This window comes from Columba livia, unplaced genomic scaffold (assembly GCF_036013475.1).
Source record: "Columba livia isolate bColLiv1 breed racing homer unplaced genomic scaffold, bColLiv1.pat.W.v2 Scaffold_105, whole genome shotgun sequence".
Classification (NCBI taxonomy): domain Eukaryota; kingdom Metazoa; phylum Chordata; class Aves; order Columbiformes; family Columbidae; genus Columba; species Columba livia.
This window is the reverse complement of record NW_027043010.1, coordinates 2,907,419-2,917,423: the sequence shown is the minus strand read 5'-3', so window position 1 is coordinate 2,917,423 and position 10,005 is coordinate 2,907,419.

The window sequence follows — 10,005 nt, the reverse complement described above, 5'->3', positions numbered from 1 at the left end:
ATGGAGCTGGCCGCCAAAGCGCAGAAATAATACAAGTTCAAAATTCAGAAGGACAAGTTGCCTCTGTCAAACCGTTTATCTTACCAGTACCTATGGTCTTGTGGGGGCGTGATGTGTTGTCTCAGTGGGGGATGTCTATCCAGACACATTTTTAGGTGGGGCCATTGAGGGGCGTGAAACCCTAAAGTTAACTTGGAAAACAGATACTCCTATTTGGATTGATCAATGGTCCCTGCCGCTGGAAAAACTTCACGCCCTCCAAGAAATAGTTAATGAACAACTATCTATGGGACATATTGTACCCTCTACGAGTCCTTGGAACTCGCCTATTTTTGTTATTAAAAAACTGACTGGCAAGTGGCGCTTGCTCCATGACCTCAGAAAAATTAATGACGCTATGGAAGACATGGGGGCCCTGCAACCTGGGCTTCCGTCACCCGCCATGATCCCTAGAGATTGGCCTTTAACCATCATAGACCTCAAAGATTGTTTTTTCAACATTCCATTGCATCCAGATGATGCTCCTAAATTTGCCTTTTCGGTCCCTAGCGTCAACATGCAAGCTCCTTTACAAAGTTACCAGTGGGTTGTGTTACCGCAGGGAATGAAAAATAGCCCTACAATATGCCAATGGTATGTAGCAAAAATACTTAGTCCTGTCAGAACTGTAGTAACCTGCTGCATTGTTATATCATTATATGGATGACATTCTAGTGGCAGCACAACACCATGAAGTCATGGAGGAAGCTGTAGCCCTTGTCGTGGCTGCTGTAAAATCAGCAGACCTCTGTATTGCACCAGAAAAAATTCAAAAAGTGCCACCTTGGAAATACTTAGGATGGCGTATAAGAGCTCAGACTATTGCTCCGCAACCTTTACAAATACAGGCGAATATAAAGAATTTACATGACGTGCAAAAACTGCTGGGTACAATCAATTGGGTCAGACCATTGTTAGGAATCACTAATGCGGATCTTCGTCCCTTATTTGAAATGCTTAAAGGAAGCTCGGACTTAAACGCTCCGCGAAGTCTCAGTCCTGAAGCCATAGCTTCCTTGCATAAAGCTGCGGCAGCGATTACCTCCAGACAAGCGCATCGATGGGAACCAGAATTGCCTTTTCAGTTAATCATCCTTAACCCTGCTCGACAGCTTCATGCACTTATTTTCCAATGGGACTGCCAGAAAACGGACCCTTTACTGATCATTGAATGGATTTTTTTTACCTAACCAAGCCACAAAAACGATTTCTACCCAACATGAGATGTTTGCATCATTAATCATCAGGGCTCGACAGCAATTACTTACCCTGGCGGGCACGGACTTTATCCTTATATGTATGCCGGTAACAAGTATTTACCTGCAATGGTTACAACAACAATCAGATGCACTAGGCATAGCTCTAACTGGCTATGCAGGCCAACTCACTTCTCATCCGCCTTCTCACAAACTGTTAAGCATTGATTTTCACCTTTTACCTATTCCAAAGCGGAGTGACCAGCCTTTACAAGCCCTCACTGTATTCACAGATGGATCTGGCAAATCTCACAAGTCTGTTATCCTTTGGTGGGATGATCATCGAGAACAGTGGAACTCAGATGTAGAGACTGTACAGGGTTCTCCTCAAATAGTAGAATTGTCTGCAGTTGTTCGAGTGTTTCGAAAATGGTCTATTCCTCTCAATATAATCACTGATTCTGCTTATGTTGCAGGAATTGTTAGCCGAGCAGAGACTTCTGTGCTACGAGATGTTTCTCATACGGCACTGTTTAATTTGTTACAAGAACTCATCTTTCTGTTAAACTCCCGTCTTCACCCTTATTTTATTATGCATGTTCGATCTCACACTTCTCTACCTGGTTTTATTGCAGAAGGGAACCGACAGGCTGATTTGCTTACGCTACCGGTGCAGGTGTTACCAGATTGATTAGCGCAAGCTAGACTCAGCCACTCCTTTTTTCATCAAAACGCTGCAAGCCTTAAAAGTCAATTTGACCTCACTATACAACAAGCCCATAATATCATTGTGGTGTGTCCTGATTGTCAAAGGCACTCTTTCCCTTCTATAGCAGAAGGAGTCAACCCCAGAGGGCTACAGAGCCTTCAACTCTGGCAAACAGATGTCACTCATTTTGCTGAATTTGGCCGTTTAAAGTTTGTTCATTGCTCTATTGATACATTTTCGGGAATGTTATTTGCCTCCTGTCATATAGGAGAAAAAGCACGTGATGTGCAAAAACATCTAATGCGCGCTTTTGCTACTTTAGGGGTACCCTCTCAAATTAAAACTGACAATGGCCCCACATATGTATCTAAAACCTTAACAACCTTTTTTGCCTCTTGGGGTATATCACACGTTACAGGTATCCCTCACTCTCCTACGGAACAAGCTTTAATAGAACGTTCCCACCAAACCTTAAAACGTCTGTTATTAAAACAAAAAGGGGGAATAGGAGCCGCTACACCAGAGGAGCGAATACAGAAAGCCTTGTATGTTTTTAACTTTTTGAATTGTTCCCTATTAGACAGCAATCCTCCAGTAGTTCGTCATTTTAGCATAAACACCCTTTTTGAACCCAAGATTAAGCCGCCAGTATTGATCCGGGACCCCGAAACAGGTAAGATAATGGGACCCTATCCCCTTGTCACATGGGGAAGAGGCTATGCTTGTGTTTCCACAGAAAGAGGTCCCTGCTGGATCCCAGCTAAAAACGTGAGACCTTTTCGAGAGACACTGCAGCAGCCTCCTGAAGACATTCCTGGTCCTGATCCTGCGACTGATATAGAAGACACTACCGATCAATAATTAAATGAACTCTGTTCCAGAGGTTAACAAATGGGAGCTTAAATGTCCCCAATGTGAAAAATGTAATCCGTGGATTTGTAGAATTTGTGCTAATTGTGGAAAATCACAGTGGCTAAATCGCCATACAGTAGGACGCTGGTGTGATAACTGCCTAACAATTGAGTGGAATACAGTTCAGGTGTTATTGATAACAGGTAGAGAAACAGAATATTCACCCCGGTATGATTATTATTCTGACGATTGGGGGAAAATTGTACCACAAAGGTCTGGGGACATTTTATATTCTAAGATTGAATGCGCCAAAGACATTCAAATGAGTTTCTGTTCTTTTAACGATTTGTACCTTATTAATAGTAATCCCATGTGTGTTACAATGCTTGCAAAAATCAATAACTGCTTCAATGAACAAGATCTTCCTTGTGCAGCAAGGAGCGGACCAAGATCAGAAAGAAATTACGAAAACCCCCAGTACGGAGCTGTTAGTGAAATAAGATGTCCTCGAGTTGGTCGGTCGCCGACCTTGGAAGGGTCAGTTAATTAAAACAAAAAGGGGGAGATGTGGGTTGTCTGAATTTAGAGTTGATAAGTTAGTTTTCTGTATTTGGAGTTAATAGGCTAGTTTGCTGTATGTTTGTTGTGCGAATAAAGTTAAGTGTTGCGGTAGTTGTGAGGCGCGACTTGGAGGTGGGGAGCTAGTGGTCGGTGGGAGTGCCCACGCCCTGGAGCGGGGGACAGCTTGTGACTGCAAGATAACGATCTTGTTACCATGCGAACAATGCCTGACCAACATTCCCGCCTTAGCTAGCTTAATGTCTGTTAAAGTGATAAGCCAATCAGCATGAAACATGTGTGCCTTAGACTATATAAATGTATGTTTGCCAAACAATAAAGCGGACATATTGCTTGCATCAAGCTGCGTCCCCGTCTCTCAATCGCGGCAAAAAACTACATGGAACAGCGTGTGTGTGTCACAAACCCTATTGGATAGTGTGTGCGTCACAAACCCCACTGGACAGCGTTTGTGTCACGAACCTCATTGGACAGCGTGTGTGTCACAAGACCCATTGGACAGAGTGTGTGTGTCACAAACACCATTGGACAGCGTGTTTGTCACAATCCCCATTGGACAGCGTGTGTTTCACAAACACCATTGGACAGCGTCTCTGTGTCACAATCTCCATTCGACGGTGTCTGTGTCACAGAACCCATTGGATAGAGAGTGTGTCACAAACAACATTAGAAAATGTGTGTTTCACAAATCCCACTGGATAGCGTGTGTGTGTCACAAACCCCATTGGACAGTGTGTGTGTCAAAAACCCCACTGGACAGCGTGTGTGTCACGAACCTCATTGGACAGCGTGTGTGTCACAAGACACATTGGACAGAGTCTGTGTGTCACAAACCCCATTGGACAGCGTGTGTGTCACAATCCCCATGGGACAGCGTGTGTGTCACAAACAAAATTGGACAGACTGTGTGTGTCACAAACCCCATTGGACAGCCTTTGTGTCAAAATCCCCATTGGACAGATTGTGTGTGTCGCAAAACCCATTGGACAGCGTGGGTGTCACAATCGCCATTGGACAGATTGTGTGTGTCACAAACCCCATAGGACAGAGTGAGTGTGTCACAAACCCTATCGGACTTTGTGTGTGTCACAAAACCCATTGGACAGCATGCGTGTCACAAACACCATTGGACACCGTGAGTATGTCACAAACCCCTTTGGATAGCGTGTGTGTGACGCAAACCCTATTGGACAGTGTGTATGTCACAATCCCCATTGTACAGCATCTGTGTCACAAAACCCATTGGACAGCGGGTGTGTCACAAACACCATTGGAAATCGTGTGTGTGTCACAAGCCCCATTGGACAGTGTGTGTGTCACAAAACCCATTGTATAGCGTGTGTGTCACAAACCCCCCTAGAAAGTGTGTGTCTCACAAACCTCATTCGATAGCGTGTGTGTCACAAACCCCATTCGATAGCGTGTGTCTCACAAACCCTATTGGACAGTGTATGTGTGTCACAATCTCCATTGGACAGCATGTGCGTGTCAGAAACCCCATTGGACAGTGTGTGTCACAAATCCCATAGGACAGCGTGTGTGTCAGAAACCCCATTGGACAGCCTGTGTGTGTCACAAACCCCATTTGACAGCGTGTGTGTCACAAACCCCAATGGAGAGCATGTGTGTCACAAGCTCACTGGATAGAGTTGTGCGAGTCACAAAGCACATATGATAGCGTGTGTGTGTCACAAACCCTATTTGGCAATGTTTATGTCACAATCCCCATTGGACAGCCTCTGTGTCACAAACACCATTGGATAGCGTGTGTTTAACGAACACCATTGGACGTCATGTGTGTCACAAGACCCATTGGACAGAGTATGTGTGTCACAAACCCCATTAGACAGTGTGTGTGTGTCACAAACCCTATCGGACTTTGTGTGTGTCACAAAGCCCATTGGACAGCATGCGTGTCAAAAACACCATTGGACAGATTGTGTATAACAAACAAAATTGGTCAGCGTGTGTGTCATAAACCCTATGGAACAGCGTGTGTGTGTCAAAAACCCTATTGGATAGTGTGTGTTTCACAAACCCCACTGGACAGCGTTTGTGTCATGAACCCCATTAGACAGCATGTGTGTCACAAGACCCATCGGACAGAGTGTGTGTGTCACAAACACCATTGGACAGCGTGTTTGTCACAATCCCCATTGGACAGCGTGTGTTTCACAAACCCCATTGGACAGATTGTGTGTGTCAGAAACCCCATTGGACAGAGTGTGTGTGTCGAAAAACCCATTGGACAGCGTGTGTTTCACAATCGCCATTGGACAGATTGTGTGTGTCACGAACCCCATTGGACAGCGTGTGTGTAACAAGAACCATTGGAAAGTGTGTGTGTCAGAAACCCCATTGGACACAGTGTGCGTGTCACAAAACCCATTGGACAGCATGCGTTTCACAAACACCATTGGACAGTGTGTGTGTGTCACAAACCCCTTTGGATAGCGTGTGTGTGTCACAAACCCTATTGGACAGTGTGTATGTCACAAACCAAATTGTACAGCATCTGTGTCAACATCGCCATTGGACAGCGGGTGTTTCACAAACACCTTTGGAAATTGTGTGTGTGTCACAAGCCCCATTGGACAGTGTGTGTGTCACAAGACCCATTGGACAGAGTCTGTGTGTCACAAGACCCATTGGACAGAGTGTGTGTCACAAACCCCATTGGTAAGCGTGTGTGTCACAAGACCCATACGACAGACTGTGTGTGTCACAATCTCCTTTGGACAGCGTGTGTGTCGCAATCCCCATTGGACAGCGTGTGTGTGTCACAAAAACCATTAGACAGCGTGTGTGTCACAAACACCATTGGTCAGTGTGCGTGGCACAAACCCCATTGGACAGCGTGTGTGTGTTACAAACCCCATTGGAATGTGTGTGTGTAACAAATCCAATTGGAGAGCGTGTGTGTCACAAGCCCATTGGACAGAATGTGTGTCACAAAACCCATTGGACAGCATGCGTGTCACAAACACCATTGAACAGTGTGTGTGCAACTAACTGAATTGGTCAGCGTGTGTGTCACAATCCCCATTGGACAGCGTGTGTGTGTCACAAACCCCATTGGAAAGTGTGCGCGTCACAAACCCCATTGGATAGAGTGTGTATGTCACAATCCCCAGTGGACCGAGTCTATGTCACAAACCCCAACGCACAGCGTATGTGTCACAAACACCATTGGACAGAGTGTGTGTGACACAGTCCCCATTGGACATTGCGTGTGTCACAAACCCCACTGGACATCGTGTTTGTAACGAACCCCATTGGACAGATTGTGTGTTTCACGAACCCCATTGGACAGCGTGAGTGTCACAAAAACCATTGGAAAGGGTGTGTGTGACAAACCCCTTTGGACAGTTTTTGTGTGTCACAAACCCCATTGGAAACTGTGCGTGTCACAAACTCCATTGGAAAGGGTGTGTGTGTCACAAACCCCATTGGACAGCGTGTGTGTCACAAACCCCATTTGACAGCGTGTGTGTCACAAACGCCATTGGAGAGAGTGTGTGTGTGACACACACCATTTGACAGTGTGTGTGTCACAATCCCCATTGGACAGATTGTGTGTGTCACAAACCCCATTGGACAGTGTGTGTGTCACGAGACACATTGGACAGAGTCTGTGTGTCACAAACCCCATTGGACAGCGTGTGTGTCATGATCCCCATTGGACAGCGTGTGTGTCACAAACACCATTGGTCAGTGTGCGTGTCACAAACGCCATTGGAGAGAGTGTGTGTGTGACAAACAACATTTGACAGTGTGTGTGTCACAATTCCCATTGGACAGATTGTGTGTGTCACAAACCCCATTGGACAGTGTGTGTGTCACGAGACACATTGGACAGAGTCTGTGTGTCACAAACCCCATTGGACAGCGTGTGTGTCATGATCCCCATTGGACAGCGTGTGTGTCACAAACACCATTGGTGAGTGTGCGTGTCACAAACCCCATTGGAATGTGTGTGTGTCACAAACACCATTTGACAGCGTGTGTGTCACAAACGCCATTGGACAGTGTGTGTGTCACAATCCCCATTGTACAGCTTGAGCGTCACAAACTCCCCTGGACAGTGTGTTTGTCACAAACCCCTTTGGACAGAGTGTGTGTGTAATAATCCCCATTGGAAAGCATGTGTGTCACAATCCCCATTGGACAGCGTGTTTGTCACGAACCCCATTGGACACCGTGTGTGTCACAAGACACATTGGACAGAGTCTGTGTATCACAAACCCCTTTGGACAGCGTGTGTGTCACAATCCCCGTTGGACAGCGTGTGTGTCACAAACACCATTGGACAGACTGTGTGTGTCACAAACCCCATTGCACAGCCTGTGCCTCACAATCCCCATTAGACAGATTGTGTGAGTCACAAAACCCATTGGACAGACTGTGTGTGTCACAAACCCCATTGGATAGCGTGAGTGTGTCACAAACCCCATTGGACAGAGTGTGTGTGTAACAAAACCCACTGGACAGTGTATGTGTCACAAACCCCATTGGTTAGCGTGTGTGTGTCACAAACTCTATCGGACAGTGTGTGTGTCACAATCCCCATTGGACAGCATGCGTGTCACAAACACCATTGGACAGTGTGTGTGTGTCACGAACCCCTTGGATAGCGTGTGTGTGTCACAAACATCATTGGATAGCGTGTGTGTGTCACAAACCCAGTTGGACAGTGTGTGTGTGTCACAAACCCTATTAGAAAGTGTGTGTGTCACAAACCCCACTGGACAGCTTGTGTGTCACGAACCCCATTGGACAGTGTGTGTGTCACAATACCCCTTGGACAGAGTGTGTGTGTCACAAACCTCATTGGACAGCGTGTGTGTAACAATACCCATTTAACAGAGTTTGTGTCACAATCCCCATTGGACAGCGTGTGTGTCACAAGAACCATTGGACAGAGTGTGCGTGTCACAAACCCCATTGGACAGCGTGTGTGTCATGAACCCGCTTGGACAGAGTGTGTGTGACATACCCCTTTGGAAAGAGAGTGTGTCACGAACCCCATTGGACAGAGTGTGTATGACAAACTCCATTGGACATTGTGTGTGTCACAAACCCCATTGGACAGCGTGTGTGTGACAAAAACCACTGGACAGAGTGTGTCACAAATCCCATTGGACAGCGTGATTGTCACAAGCCCCATTGGACAGAGTGTGTGTGCCACAAACCCCATTAGACAGATTGTGTGTGTCACAAACCCCATTGGACAGTGCGTGTGTCACGAGACACATTGGACAGTCTGTGTGTCACAAACCCCATTGGACAGCGTGTGTGTCATGATCCCCATTGGACAGCGTGTGTGTCACAAACACCATTGGTCAGTGTTCGTGTCACAAACCCTATTGTACAGCTTGTGCGTCACAAACTCCCCTGGACAGTGTGTTTGTCACAAACCCCTATGGACAGAGTGTTTGTGTAATAATCCCCATTGGAAGCATGTGTGTCACAATCCCCATTGGACAGATTGTGTGTGTCACGAACCCCATTGAACACCGTGTGTGTCACAACAAACATTGGACAGAGTCTGTGTATCACAAACCCCTTTGGACAGCGTGTGTGTCACAATCCCCATTGGACAGCGTGTGTGTCACAAACACCATTGGACAGACTGTGTGTGTCACAAAACCCACTGGGTAGCGTGTGTGTGTCACAAACCCTATCGGACAGTGTGTGTCGCACAAAACCCATTGGACAGCATGCGTGTCACAAACACCATTGGACAGTGTGTGTGTCACAACCCCCTTGGATAGCGTGTGTGTGTAACAAACCCTATTGGACACTGTGTATGTCACAATCCGCATTGTACAGCATCTGTGTCACAAACCCCATTGGACAGCGGGTGTTTCACAAACACTATTGAAAATCGTGTGTGTGTCACAAGCCCCATTGGACAGTGTGTGGGTCACAAAACCCATTGTATAGCGTGTGTGTCACAAACCCCATTAGAAAGTGTGTGTGTCTCAAACCCCATAGGATAGCGTGTGTCTCAAAAAACCTTTTGGACAGTGTGTATTTTACGAACCCCACTGGACAGAGTTTGTGTCATGAACCACATTCTACAGAGTATGTGTGAGAAACCCCATAGGACTATGTGTTTGTCACAAACCCCACTGGACAGTCGGTGTGTCACAAACCGCATTGGACAGCAAGTGTGTGAAACAATCCCGTTTGGACAGAGTGTGTGTGACAAACCCCACTGGATAGCGTGTGTGTCACAAACCCCATTTTACAGCGTGTGTGTCACAAATGCCATTGGACAGAGTGTGTGTCAATAACCCCATTGGACAGAGTGTGTATGTCATAAATCACACTGGACATTGTATGTGTGTCACAAAACCCTATTGGACAGTGTGTGTGTCACAAACACAATTGGACAGCATCCGTGTCACAATCCCCATCGGACAGAGTGTGTGTTACAAGCAGCAATGGATAGCGTGTGTGTGTCACAAACACATGGACAGTGTGTGTGTGTCACAACCCCATTTGACAGTATGTGTGTCACAATCCCCATTGGACAGCGTGTGTGTCACGAACCTGATTGGACAGCGTGTGTGTCACAATACCCATTGGACAGTGTGTGTGTCACATTCCCCATTGGACAGTGTG